Consider the following 12,399-nt stretch of genomic DNA (forward strand, 5'->3'; position numbering starts at 1 on the left):
TCACCTCGAACATTCTGCAGGAGGAGCAATACACTACACTGGCTGCCATTTCTTTTATTCAATTACCCCTTAGTTAAGTACAACTATAGATATTAACAAAAACAGTAAATAGCTTACCTGTTCAGTCCTTTTTGGTTAGAGGAGGAGGGTAAAAAGGGTCTTATTATTAGGTTACACTGTGATGTACACTGTGGTACACAATCTGTGATGTACACTGTGGTATACAATCTGTGAGGTACACTGTGGTACACAATCTGTGATGTACACTGTGGTATACAATCTGTGAGGTACACTGTGGTACACAATCTGTGATGTACACTGCGGTACACAATCTGTGAGGTACACTGTGGTACACAATCTGTGATGTACACTGTGGTACACAATCTGTGATGTACACTGTGGTATACAATCTGTGAGGTACACTGTGGTACACAATCTGTGATGTACACTGTGGTACATAATCTGTGATGTACACTGTGGTATACAATCTGTGATGTACACTGTGGTACACAATCTGTGATGTACACTGTGGTATACAATCTGTGATGTACACTGTGGTACACAATCTGTGATGTACACTGTGGTATACAATCTGTGAGGTACACTGTGGTACACAATCTGTGATGTACACTGTGGTATACAATCTGTGAGGTACACTGTGGTATACAATCTGTGAGGTACACTGTGGTACACAATCTGTGATGTACACTGTGGTATACAATCTGTGAGGTACACTGTGGTACACAATCTGTGATGTACACTGTGGTATACAATCTGTGAGGTACACTGTGGTACACAATCTGTGATGTACACTGTGGTATACAATCTGTGAGGTACACTGTGGTACACAATCTGTGATGTACACTGTGGTATACAATCTGTGAGGTACACTGTGGTACACAATCTGTGATGTACACTGTGGTATACAATCTGTGAGGTACACTGTGGTACACAATCTGTGATGTACACTGTGGTACACTGTATGAGCTACGCTGCGAAGTGGGAGATATTGCTATGTGCGAGTTTTATTGCTATTGATAACCGCCTCTTCATTCGCTTTCCTGGCCCTGCTCCAGCCCTTTCTGCTGAACACGGGAGAGGACTTTGGGTTCGGGGGTTGGGGTCCCCTCCTCGGCAGGTGTGACCGATCCCCCGGCTTGAGCGGCGGAGGGGAGGCGATGAGGGTCTCGCTTCCTCCGCCCAGCTCGGTCCCAGGCTGCTCTGGTTTGATGTTTTTTAAAACCTGGTTCTCATTTGCTGGCTTGGCATCATCAGCCTTTCATATTATGGGTTATTTGAGTGCCTCCCCTCTTTAATTCCTTTAAAACTGTGAAACATTAAGCACTTTGTGTTGCAGTCTCCGCCGCCCGTTTCATTTTATTATTCACCTCGAGCAGAGCCTCTGTGATTGGAGCCGCGAGGTTGGGAGGTCGCTTTTCTCACCCCAGGAAGGGGCCAGGCGGGGCCGGATCGCTGATTAGTTTGTCCCCGCTCCACGCTGCAGGAACACTGAGCCAGAGAGAGAGGGAGAGAGAGACGGAGAGACTCCGGGAGACACTGACTCTCACTCGGCAGCTTCGCTCCGCAGTAAGTTCACTCATTCTGACAGACCCGACTTTCGGTTCCTCTGCCCTCAGTACCCATTCCCTCACTACCTGCCCTCAATACCCGCTTCCCCTCCAGCTGCCCTCAGTACCCATTCCCTCACTACCTGCCCTCAATACCCGCTTCCCCTCCAGCTGCCCTCAGTACCCATTCCCTCACTATCTGCTCTCTGCTAATATTTATTGCCTCTGCTTGTATCTCTTCTCTCTCCCTCCTCTTGCTTATTCGCTGCTCTCAGTCCATTACCATTTACTCTGCTCTGAACATCTGCTCTTTGTTTTAGTGTCTGTCTGCTCCCTGTCTCCCTGCACAGTTATTCTGTCCTCTATCCTGCTCTCTCTCTCTCTGTTCTGTCCCGCAAACCTGTTTTCTTTGCCTTGTGTGTCAGCAGCATCTCAGATCCTCACAATCTGCCCTCTCAGCCTCTGTCTTTATCTGTGACACCTTGTGCGGCCCTTTCTCTCATTTCCCCACCGGCTTTCCTCCTCTCTCTGTCTGCACAAGCTGTCATTGCGGCAATGTGCACCCACTGAAAGCGGCAGGTGCGACTGCACTCACCCAACAAGCAGCGGGGTTACCCCTCCGTGCGTGCCCGGGACGGGAGTTATACCTCTCGGAGTGCGGATCGGTCCGGGACGGGAGTTATACCCCTCGGGGTGCGGGTCCGGGACGGGAGTTATACTCCTCGGAATGCGGGTCGGTCCGGGTCCGGGACGGGAGTTATACCTCTCGGAGTGCGGGTCCGGGACGGGAGTTATACCTCTCGGGGTGCGGGTCGGTCCGGGACGGGAGTTATACCTCTCGGGGTGCGGGTCGGTCCGGGACGGGAGTTATACCCCTCGGGGTGCGGGTCCGGGACGGGAGTTATACCTCTCGGGGTGCGGGTCGGTCCGGGTCCGGGACGGGAGTTATACCTCTCGGGGTGCGGTTCGGTCCGGGACGGGAGTTATACCCCTCGGGGTGCGGGTCCGGGACGGGACGGGAGTTATACCTCTCGGGGTGCGGGTCGGTCCGGGACGGGAGTTATACTCCTTGGTGTGCGGGTCGGTCCGGGACGGGAGTTATACCTCTCGGAGTGCGGGTCCGGGACGGGAGTTATACCTCTCGGGGTGCGGGTCGGTCCGGGACGGGAGTTATACTCCTTGGTGTGCGGGTCGGTCCGGGACGGGAGTTATACCTCTCGGGGTGCGGGTCGGTCCGGGACGGGAGTTATACCTCTCGGAGTGCGGGTCCGGGACGGGAGTTATACCTCTCGGGGTGCGGCTCGGTCCGGGACGGGAGTTATACCCCTCGGGGTGCGGTTCCGGGACGGGAGTTATACCCCTCGGGGTGCGGTTCCGGGACGGGAGTTATACCTCTCGGGGTGCGGTTCCGGGACGGGAGTTATACCTCTCGGGGTGCGGGTCGGTCCGGGACGGGAGTTATACCTCTCGGAGTGCGGGTCCGGGACGGGAGTTATACCTCTCGGGGTGCGGGTCGGTCCGGGACGGGAGTTATACCCCTCGGGGTGCGGTTCCGGGACGGGAGTTATACCCCTCGGGGTGCGGTTCCGGGACGGGAGTTATACCTTTCAGGGTGCGGGTCCGGGATGGGAGTTATACCTCTCGGAGTGCGGGTCCGGGACGGGAGTTATACCTTTCAGGGTGCGGGTCCGGGACGGGAGTTATACCCCTCGGGGTGCGGTTCCGGGACGGGAGTTATACCTTTCAGGGTGCGGGTCCGGGACGGGAGTTATACCTCTCGGAGTGCGGGTCCGGGACGGGAGTTATACCTCTCGGGGTGCGGGTCGGTCCGGGACGGGAGTTATACCCCTCGGGGTGCGGTTCCGGGACGGGAGTTATACCCCTCGGGGTGCGGTTCCGGGACGGGAGTTATACCTTTCAGGGTGCGGGTCCGGGATGGGAGTTATACCTCTCGGAGTGCGGGTCCGGGACGGGAGTTATACCTTTCAGGGTGCGGGTCCGGGACGGGAGTTATACCTTTCAGGGTGCGGGTCCGGGACGGGAGTTATACCCCTCGGGGTGCGGGTCCGGGACGGGAGTTACACCTCTCGGGGTGCGGGTCCGGGACGGGAGTTATACCTCTCACCCTCCGCAGGTGTTGTCGCATTCTCTCTTGTTGCTGATTATTTCCCATTTACTTTTATTTCCCAAAATGTTGGTTTCTAATGTGGGATTTGACCTTCGCAGATTTAGCCGCTCTCACGTTAATCTTGTCAAATATTAATAGTAAATTCCAGATCTGCCCTCCCTCTGTTTGAAGCCAGTCTTGGCAGTTTGCTAAAGCACTTATTCTGTCGGGAGGATCTGCTGTTTTCCAAACTGAAATCCCTGCCTAGGAATTTCTTCACGCACTCTCTCCATTCGGGATCCTTCCCTCCACGCTGTTTTAAACCAACTACATCTCATGTTTTTTTTCCAGTTTTCAATCACTCACTAATTTTTTTCTAAATCTGCAATTTGCTTCAAGATACTGACTAAACGTTCAAAATATTGTAAGAAAAAAAGATTGAAATAAGAACAAAGATCAAAGAAAATTACAGCACAGGAACAGGCCCTTCGGCCCTCCAAGCCTGCGCCGATCTGTTGAAGAATTAGTATTTTAGCGAGTGAAATAGTTGAGATCCACTATTCTACACAGACCCGCCCGAGACGGTCAGCACCAGAATCTGAGATGCCCAGCTCCCCGTGCACCTGTTCTGCACTCGCCACAAATCAGCAATAACCTGCTCAGTGAAGCTCAGTTTGGGTTCCGCCAGGGCCACTCAGTTCCTGACCTCATTACAGCCTTGGTTCAAACATGGACAAAAGAGCTGAACTCAAACGGTGAGGTGAGAGTGACTGCCCTTGACATCAAGGCAGCATTTGACCGAGTATGGCATCAAGGAGCCCTAGCAAAACTGAAGTCAATGGGAATCGGGGAAAATTCTTCACTGGTTGAAGTCAAACCTAGCGCAAAGGAGGATGATTGTGGTTTTTGGAGGTCAGTCATCCCAGTCCCAGGCCATCACTGCAGGAGTTCCTCAGGGAAGTGTCCTTGGCCCAACCATCTTCAACTGCTTCATCAATGACCTTCCTTCAATCATAAGGTCAGAAGTGGGGATGTTCGCTGATGATTGCACAATGTTCAGCACCATTCACGACTCCTCAAATACTGAAGCAGTCCATGTAGAAATGCAGCAAGACCTGGACAATATCCAGGCTTGGGTTGATAAGTGGCAAGTAACATTCGTGCCACACAAGTGCCAGGCAATGACCATCTCCAACAAGAGAGAATCTAACCATCTCCCCTTGACATTCAATGGCATTACCATCGCTGAATCCCCCACGATCAACATCCTAGGGGTTACCATTGACCAGAAACTGAACTGGAGTAGCCATATAAATACCGTGGCTACAAGAGCAGGTCAGAGGCTAGGAATCCTGTGGCGAGTAACTCACCTCCTGACTCCCCAAAGCCTGTCCACCATCTACAAGGCACAAGTCAGGAGTGTGATGGAATACTCTCCACTTGCCTGGATGGGTGCAGCTCCAACAACACTCAAGAAGCTCGACACCATCCAGGACATAGCAGCCCGCTTGATTGGCACCCCATCCACAAACATTCACTCCCTCCACCACCGACGCACAGCGGCAGCAGTGTGTACCATCTACAAGATGCACTGCAGCAATGCACCAAGGCTCCTTAGACAGCACCTTCCAAACCTGCGACCTCTACCAACTAGAAGGACAAGGGCAGCAGATACATGGGAACACCACCACCTGCAAGTTCCCCTTAAGTCACACACCATCCTGACTTGGAACTATAAAATCCATTTCTTCACTGTCGCTGGGTCAAAATCCTGGAACTCCCTTCTTAACAGCGCTGTGGGTGTACCTACACCCCAAGGGCAATGGTTCAAGAAGGCAGCTCACCACCACCTACTCAAGGGCAATTAGGGATGGGCAATAAATGATGGCCTAGCCAGCCACACCCATATCCAATGAGTGATTGTAAAAAGCTGTCTACAACTCACCTGTCCTGCACTGCCTACAGTGAATTTGTTCAAAACTACCTACAACTCACTTATTCTACCGTTCACTCGTCCTACATAACCTACAGTTCATGTCTCATGCCCACCTACAGCTCACTTCTCATACAGCTCACCTGTCCTACACCCCACCAACAATTCACCTGTCCTGCCCAACACTCACAGCACATCCCCCCCTACCCTGCATGCACACCTCATTGTTGTAAAGATGTAATGAAAAAAATGCCCAAATATTGGTTAAATGACGGATAACTACTGTACACAGAAAAAGAAGATAAAAAGTACTTGTAAGTAAATAAATCTTTCACAGAACATCTCAAAACGCATCACAACCAACAAAGTACATTTGAAATGTAGTCACTGTTGTCATGTAGGAAGCACAGCAGCCAATTTATGCAAAGCAAGATCCCACAAGCTGCAATGTAATATTGACCAGATAATCTGTTTTAAGGATGTCACCTGAGGGATAAATGTTGGATCCCAGAACACTGGAGAGATCTTCTCGACTCGTCTTCAAAATAGTGTTGTGGAATTTTTGACACCGGAGAGAGCATACAGAGCCTCTGTTTAACCTGTCACCTGAAAGACAGCGTCTCTGACGGTGCAGTACTCCCTCAGTACTGACCCTCCGACAGTGCAGCTCTCCCTCAGTACCGACCCTCCGACAGTGCAGCGCTCCCTCAGTACTGACCCTCCGACAGTGCAGCACTCCCTCAGTACTGACCCTCCGACAGTGCAGCACTCCCTCAGTACTGACCCTCCGACAGTGCAGCACTCCCTCAGTACTGACCCTCCGACAGTGCAGCGCTCCCTCAGTACTGACCCTCCGACAGTGCAGCGCTCCCTCAGTACCGACCCTCCGACAGTGCAGCGCTCCCTCAGTACTGACCCTCCGACAGTGCAGCACTCCCTCAGTACTGACCCTCCGACAGTGCAGCACTCCCTCAGTACTGACCCTCCGACAGTGCAGCACTCCCTCAGTATTAACCATCCGACAGTGCAGCACTCCCTCAGTATTAACCCTCCGACAGTGCAGCGCTCCCTCAGTACTGACCCTCCGACAGTGCAGCACTCCCTCAGTATCAACCATCCGTCAGTGCGGCACTCCCTCAGTACTGTCCCTCCGTCAGTGCAGCACTCCCTCAGTACTGACCCTCCGTCAGTGCAGCACTCCCTCAGTATTAACCATCCGACAGTGCAGCACTCCCTCAGTATTAACCCTCCGACAGTGCAGCGCTCCCTCAGTACTGACCCTCCGACAGTGCAGCACTCCCTCAGTACTGACCCTCCGACAGTGCAGCACTCCCCCAGTACTGACCCTCCGACAGTGCAGCGCTCCCTCAGTACTGACCCTCCGACAGTGCAGCGCTCCCTCAGTATTAACCCTCCGACAGTGCAGCGCTCCCTCAGTACTGACCCTCCGACAGTGCAGCACTCCCTCAGTACTGACCCTCCGACAGTGCAGCGCTCCCTCAGTACTGACCCTCCGACAGTGCAGCGCTCCCTCAGTACTGACCCTCCGACAGTGCAGCGCTCCCTCAGTACTGACCCTCCGACAGTGCAGCGCTCCCTCAGTACTGACCCTCCGACAGTGCAGCGCTCCCTCAGTATTAACCCTCTGACAGTGCAGCACTCGCTCAGTATTAACCCTCCGACAGTGCAGCACTCGCTCAGTATTAACCCTCTGACAGTGCAGCGCTCCCTCAGGACTGACCCTCCGGCAGTGCAGCGCTCCCTCAGTACTGACCCTCCGACAGTGCAGCACTCCCTCAGTACTGACCCTCCGACAGTGCAGCACTCCCTCAGTATTAACCATCCGTCAGTGCGGCGCTCCCTCAGTACTGACCCTCCGACAGTGCAGCACTCCCTCAGTACTGACCCTCCGGCAGTGCAGCGCTCCCTCAGGACTGACCCTCCGGCAGTGCAGCGCTCCCTCAGGACTGACCCTCCGGCAGTGCAGCGCTCCCTCAGGACTGACCCTCCTGCAGTGCAGCGCTCCCTCAGGACTGACCCTCCGGCAGTGCAGCGCTCCCTCAGGACTGACCCTCCGGCAGTGCAGCGCTCCCTCAGGACTGACCCTCCGGCAGTGCAGCGCTCCCTCAGGACTGACCCTCCGGCAGTGCAGCGCTCCCTCAGGACTGACCCTCCGGCAGTGCAGCGCTCCCTCAGGACTGACCCTCCGGCAGTGCAGCGCTCCCTCAGGACTGACCCTCCGGCAGTGCAGCGCTCCCTCAGGACTGACCCTCCGGCAGTGCAGCTCTCCCTCAGGACTGACCCTCCGGCAGTGCAGCTCTACCTCAGTACCGACCCTCCGACAGTGCAGCGCTCCCTCAGTACTGACCCTCCGACAGTGCAGCACTCCCTCAGTACTGACCCTCCGACAGTGCAGCACTCCCTCAGTACTGACCCTCCGACAGTGCAGCGCTCCCTCAGTACTGACCCTCCGACAGTGCAGCGCTCCCTCAGTACCGACCCTCCGACAGTGCAGCACTCCCTCAGTACTGACCCTCCGACAGTGCAGCGCTCCCTCAGTACCGACCCTCCGACAGTGCAGCGCTCCCTCAGTACCGACCCTCCGACAGTGCAGCACTCCCTCAGTACTGACCCTCCGACAGTGCAGCACTCCCTCAGTACTGACCCTCCGACAGTGCAGCGCTCCCTCAGTACTGACCCTCCGACAGTGCAGCACTCCCTCAGTATTAACCCTCCGACAGTGCAGCACTCCCTCAGTATTAACCCTCCGACAGTGCAGCGCTCCCTCAGTACTGACCCTCCGACAGTGCAGCACTCCCTCAGTATCAACCATCCGTCAGTGCGGCACTCCCTCAGTACTGTCCCTCCGTCAGTGCAGCACTCCCTCAGTACTGACCCTCCGTCAGTGCAGCACTCCCTCAGTATTAACCATCCGACAGTGCAGCACTCGCTCAGTATTAACCCTCTGACAGTGCAGCGCTCCCTCAGGACTGACCCTCCGGCAGTGCAGCGCTCCCTCAGTACTGACCCTCCGACAGTGCAGCACTCCCTCAGTACTGACCCTCCGACAGTGCAGCACTCCCTCAGTATTAACCATCCGTCAGTGCGGCGCTCCCTCAGTACTGACCCTCCGACAGTGCAGCACTCCCTCAGTACTGACCCTCCGGCAGTGCAGCGCTCCCTCAGTACTGACCCTCCGGCAGTGCAGCGCTCCCTCAGGACTGACCCTCCGGCAGTGCAGCGCTCCCTCAGGACTGACCCTCCGGCAGTGCAGCGCTCCCTCAGGACTGACCCTCCTGCAGTGCAGCGCTCCCTCAGGACTGACCCTCCTGCAGTGCAGCGCTCCCTCAGGACTGACCCTCCGGCAGTGCAGCGCTCCCTCAGGACTGACCCTCCTGCAGTGCAGCGCTCCCTCAGGACTGACCCTCCGGCAGTGCAGCGCTCCCTCAGGACTGACCCTCCGGCAGTGCAGCGCTCCCTCAGGACTGACCCTCCGGCAGTGCAGCGCTCCCTCAGGACTGACCCTCCGGCAGTGCAGCGCTCCCTCAGGACTGACCCTCCGGCAGTGCAGCGCTCCCTCAGGACTGACCCTCCGGCAGTGCAGCGCTCCCTCAGGACTGACCCTCCGGCAGTGCAGCGCTCCCTCAGGACTGACCCTCCGGCAATGCAGCGCTCCTTCAGGACTGACCCTCCGGCAGTGCAGCGCTCCCTCAGGACTGACCCTCCGGCAGTGCAGCGCTCCCTCAGGACTGACCCTCCGGCAGTGCAGCGCTCCCTCAGGACTGACCCTCCGGCAGTGCAGCTCTCCCTCAGGACTGACCCTCCGGCAGTGCAGCGCTCCCTCAGGACTGACCCTCCGGCAGTGCAGCGCTCCCTCAGGACTGACCCTCCGGCAGTGCAGCGCTCCCTCAGGACTGACCCTCCGGCAGTGCAGCGCTCCCTCAGGACTGACCCTCCGGCAGTGCAGCGCTCTCTCAGGACTGACCCTCCGGCAGTGCAGCGCTCCCTCAGGACTGACCCTCCGGCAGTGCAGCGCTCCCTCAGGACTGACCCTCCGGCAGTGCAGCGCTCCCTCAGGACTGACCCTCCGGCAGTGCAGCGCTCTCTCAGTACTGATCCGCTTGATAGTCCAGCACCCCCTCAACACTGATCCTCCTATAGTGTGGCACTCCCTCAGTATTGCCCTTAATTATGCCCCCACTCATGCTCTGTTTCACTTGCTCACACACTCATTCTCTAACACACACACACGTGTGCACACACCTTCTCATCCTACACACATGCACACTAATTTTCAAATATGCACACACATTCTTTCACACATACTTCAATGGGACAAGAGGGGATCTAGCCAGAGTAAAATGGAAGCCAAAATTGACAGGAAAAACTGTAATGGAACAATAGGTGATCTTTAAGGAAGAGATGTTTCAGGTACAGGCATCATACATTCCAACAAGGGCAAAATGTAAAGGACCCAAAGCCCGGGCTCCTTGGATGACGAGGGAGATGGAGAATATGATGAAACAAACAGAGTAGATGATGCATGTCAGATGAATTCTTCAAGTGAGAACCAGGCCGAATACAATAACTTGAGAGGGGAAGTGTAGAGGAAAGTAAGACTGGCAAAGTGAGAATATGAGAATAGAATGGCAGTCAACATAAAAAGGAACTCAAACATCTTATACCGACATGTAAGTAGTAAGCGGGTAATAAGAGGTGGAGTGGAACTTATTAGGGACAAAGTTTAGAGATGCAGGGCAAGGCTGGAATATTTACTGATGCTGACAAAGTATTGATAAAAACGGAGATGGTTGAAGTAATGAATGAGATGAAAATTAATAGAATGTACTGGAAAGGTTGACTGTTGCCGTGCAGACGTCCCCCTGCAAAGAATGAGGCGTATTCATTTTGTCATATGAACATCGATTTTAAACTGTTGCTGGAGCGGAGAAATGACTTGTTTGACTTATTCCCTGCTCCAATTAACCCAAATAGATTTTGATCACCAGACATTGAAGGTGTAAGGAAGTGCGTTCCAGGTCCTGCTAAGATGATGCAATCAACAGAGCCAGGACTGGTTCAACCAGCTGGTCACATGACTAACTGGCTGGTCCAGGTTTTTTGAACTAGCCACAGGACAGTTTAAATTCAGAATGCTGTGTGCACTGAAGCTGGAACAAGCAAGTCTCTCGCCTGGCTATCTTTCTCTCTCGCTTTCTCCCAAGCCACCATAAACCTCAAGAGAGAAAAGTCTCCTACATTGAACTTAAAGGACTAACTACCAGATATTGCCTCAAACTTTTCCCCTTTATTCCTTCTACTTTTTCTGTCTCTATCTGCGTGTGTGTTTATCGTGTATGCATGTTAACGTGGTCACGTCACATATTCATAGTTGTTAACTGGATTAGAGTTTAAGATTAATAAACTTCTGAGGGTCCTTGAGAGGGTGCAGAGGAAATTTACCAGAATGGTTGCAGGGATGGAGGATTTTAATTACAAAGTTAGGTTGGAGAATAAAAGCAAAATACTGCAGATGCTGGAAATCTGAAATAAAAATAAAAAGTGCTGGAAATATTCAGCAGATCTGGCAGCATCTGTGGAGAGAGAAACAGAGTTAACATTTCGAGTTGGATCTGATTCTTCAAATACAGAATTGAAGAGTCATATCCAGACCTACTGAATATTTCCAGCATTTTCTGTTTTTATTTTAGGTTGGAGAAATTGATGTTCTTCTCCTTGGAGGAAAGGAGATTGAGGGGAGAGGCATACAAGATCATGATAGGTTTGGATAAGGTAGACAAAGATTAACTATTCCAATTAGCTGATGGTTTAAAGACTGGGCGACACAGAGTTAAGGTTTTAGGCAAGGAATGAAGGGGGAATGTGAGGAAGAACGTTTTTACACTGTGAGTGTTAATGACCTAGAATTCACTGCCCACGAGGGTGGTGGAAGCAGAGACGAATGATTTCAAAAGGAAATTGGATGGGCACTTCAGGGAAATAAACTTACTTGTCTGTGGGAATAGGACTTGACTGGATTGGTCGACAGAGATTTGGCGTGGACTCAATGGGCTGATTGTCCTCCGTCTGTGCTGTAATGACTCTCTGACTGTATTGTTGCGCACATGCTGTGTGTTCTTGCTTGCTTGCACACTCCTTCACTCAGCTCTGATCTCAGCCTTGATCTTGTGCTTACTTATCCTGTTGCCTCTTTACCTGTTTTGTGCTCCTCAGGTTTGGGGTGGCGCAATGGTTAGCACCGCAGCCTCACAACTCCAGGGACTCGGGTTTGATTCTGGGTACTGCCTGTGCGGAGTTTGCAAGTTCTCCCTCTAACTGCGTGGGTTTTCGCCGGGTGCTCCGGTTTTCTCCCACAGCCAAAGACTTGCAGGTTGATAGGTAAATTGGCCATTGTAAATTGCCCCTAGTGTAGGTAGGTGGAAGGAGAATGGTGGGGATGTGGTAGGGCATATGGGATTAATATAAATGGGTGGTTGATGGTCAGCACAGACTCGGTGGGCCGAAGGGTCTGTTTCAGTGCTGTATCTCTCTAAAGATGGTGCATACTCTCATCACAATTCAGTTCTTACTCCTCAGAATGCGATTGCAGTCAGTCTGTGTTTGTGGGCAATTGCAACAAGCCCGATCACAGTGCAGCCCACTCTGTTCTCCATTGTTATCAATCCACTCGCTCTTTCCTAAAGGATAGTGATCAGGAGCAAAAACCCTGGTTGATATCCCCACCTGCACTTAGAGGCACTATAGTTCCTGCAGCCACAGCACTGCAATGG

The 12,399-nt window shown here is 53.4% G+C and overlaps 1 protein-coding gene across 2 annotated transcripts in view; it reads left to right on the forward strand.

Moving 5' to 3' along the window:
* Nucleotides 1–1,201: 1,201 nt before the first annotated feature.
* The window catches only part of LOC137383589 (netrin-3-like), an 856,663-nt gene continuing 845,465 nt past the window's right edge, over nucleotides 1,202–12,399 (forward strand). Inside the window, exon 1 of one of the 2 annotated variants that reach the window (XM_068056746.1) lies at nucleotides 1,202–1,587. The gene's annotated coding sequence lies outside the window, so the exon portion shown is untranslated. The remainder of the gene's footprint in view (nucleotides 1,588–12,399) is intronic. The other variant, XM_068056745.1, reaches the window with a different exon arrangement.

This window comes from Heterodontus francisci, chromosome 24, assembly GCF_036365525.1.
Source record: "Heterodontus francisci isolate sHetFra1 chromosome 24, sHetFra1.hap1, whole genome shotgun sequence".
Lineage (NCBI taxonomy): Eukaryota > Metazoa > Chordata > Chondrichthyes > Heterodontiformes > Heterodontidae > Heterodontus > Heterodontus francisci.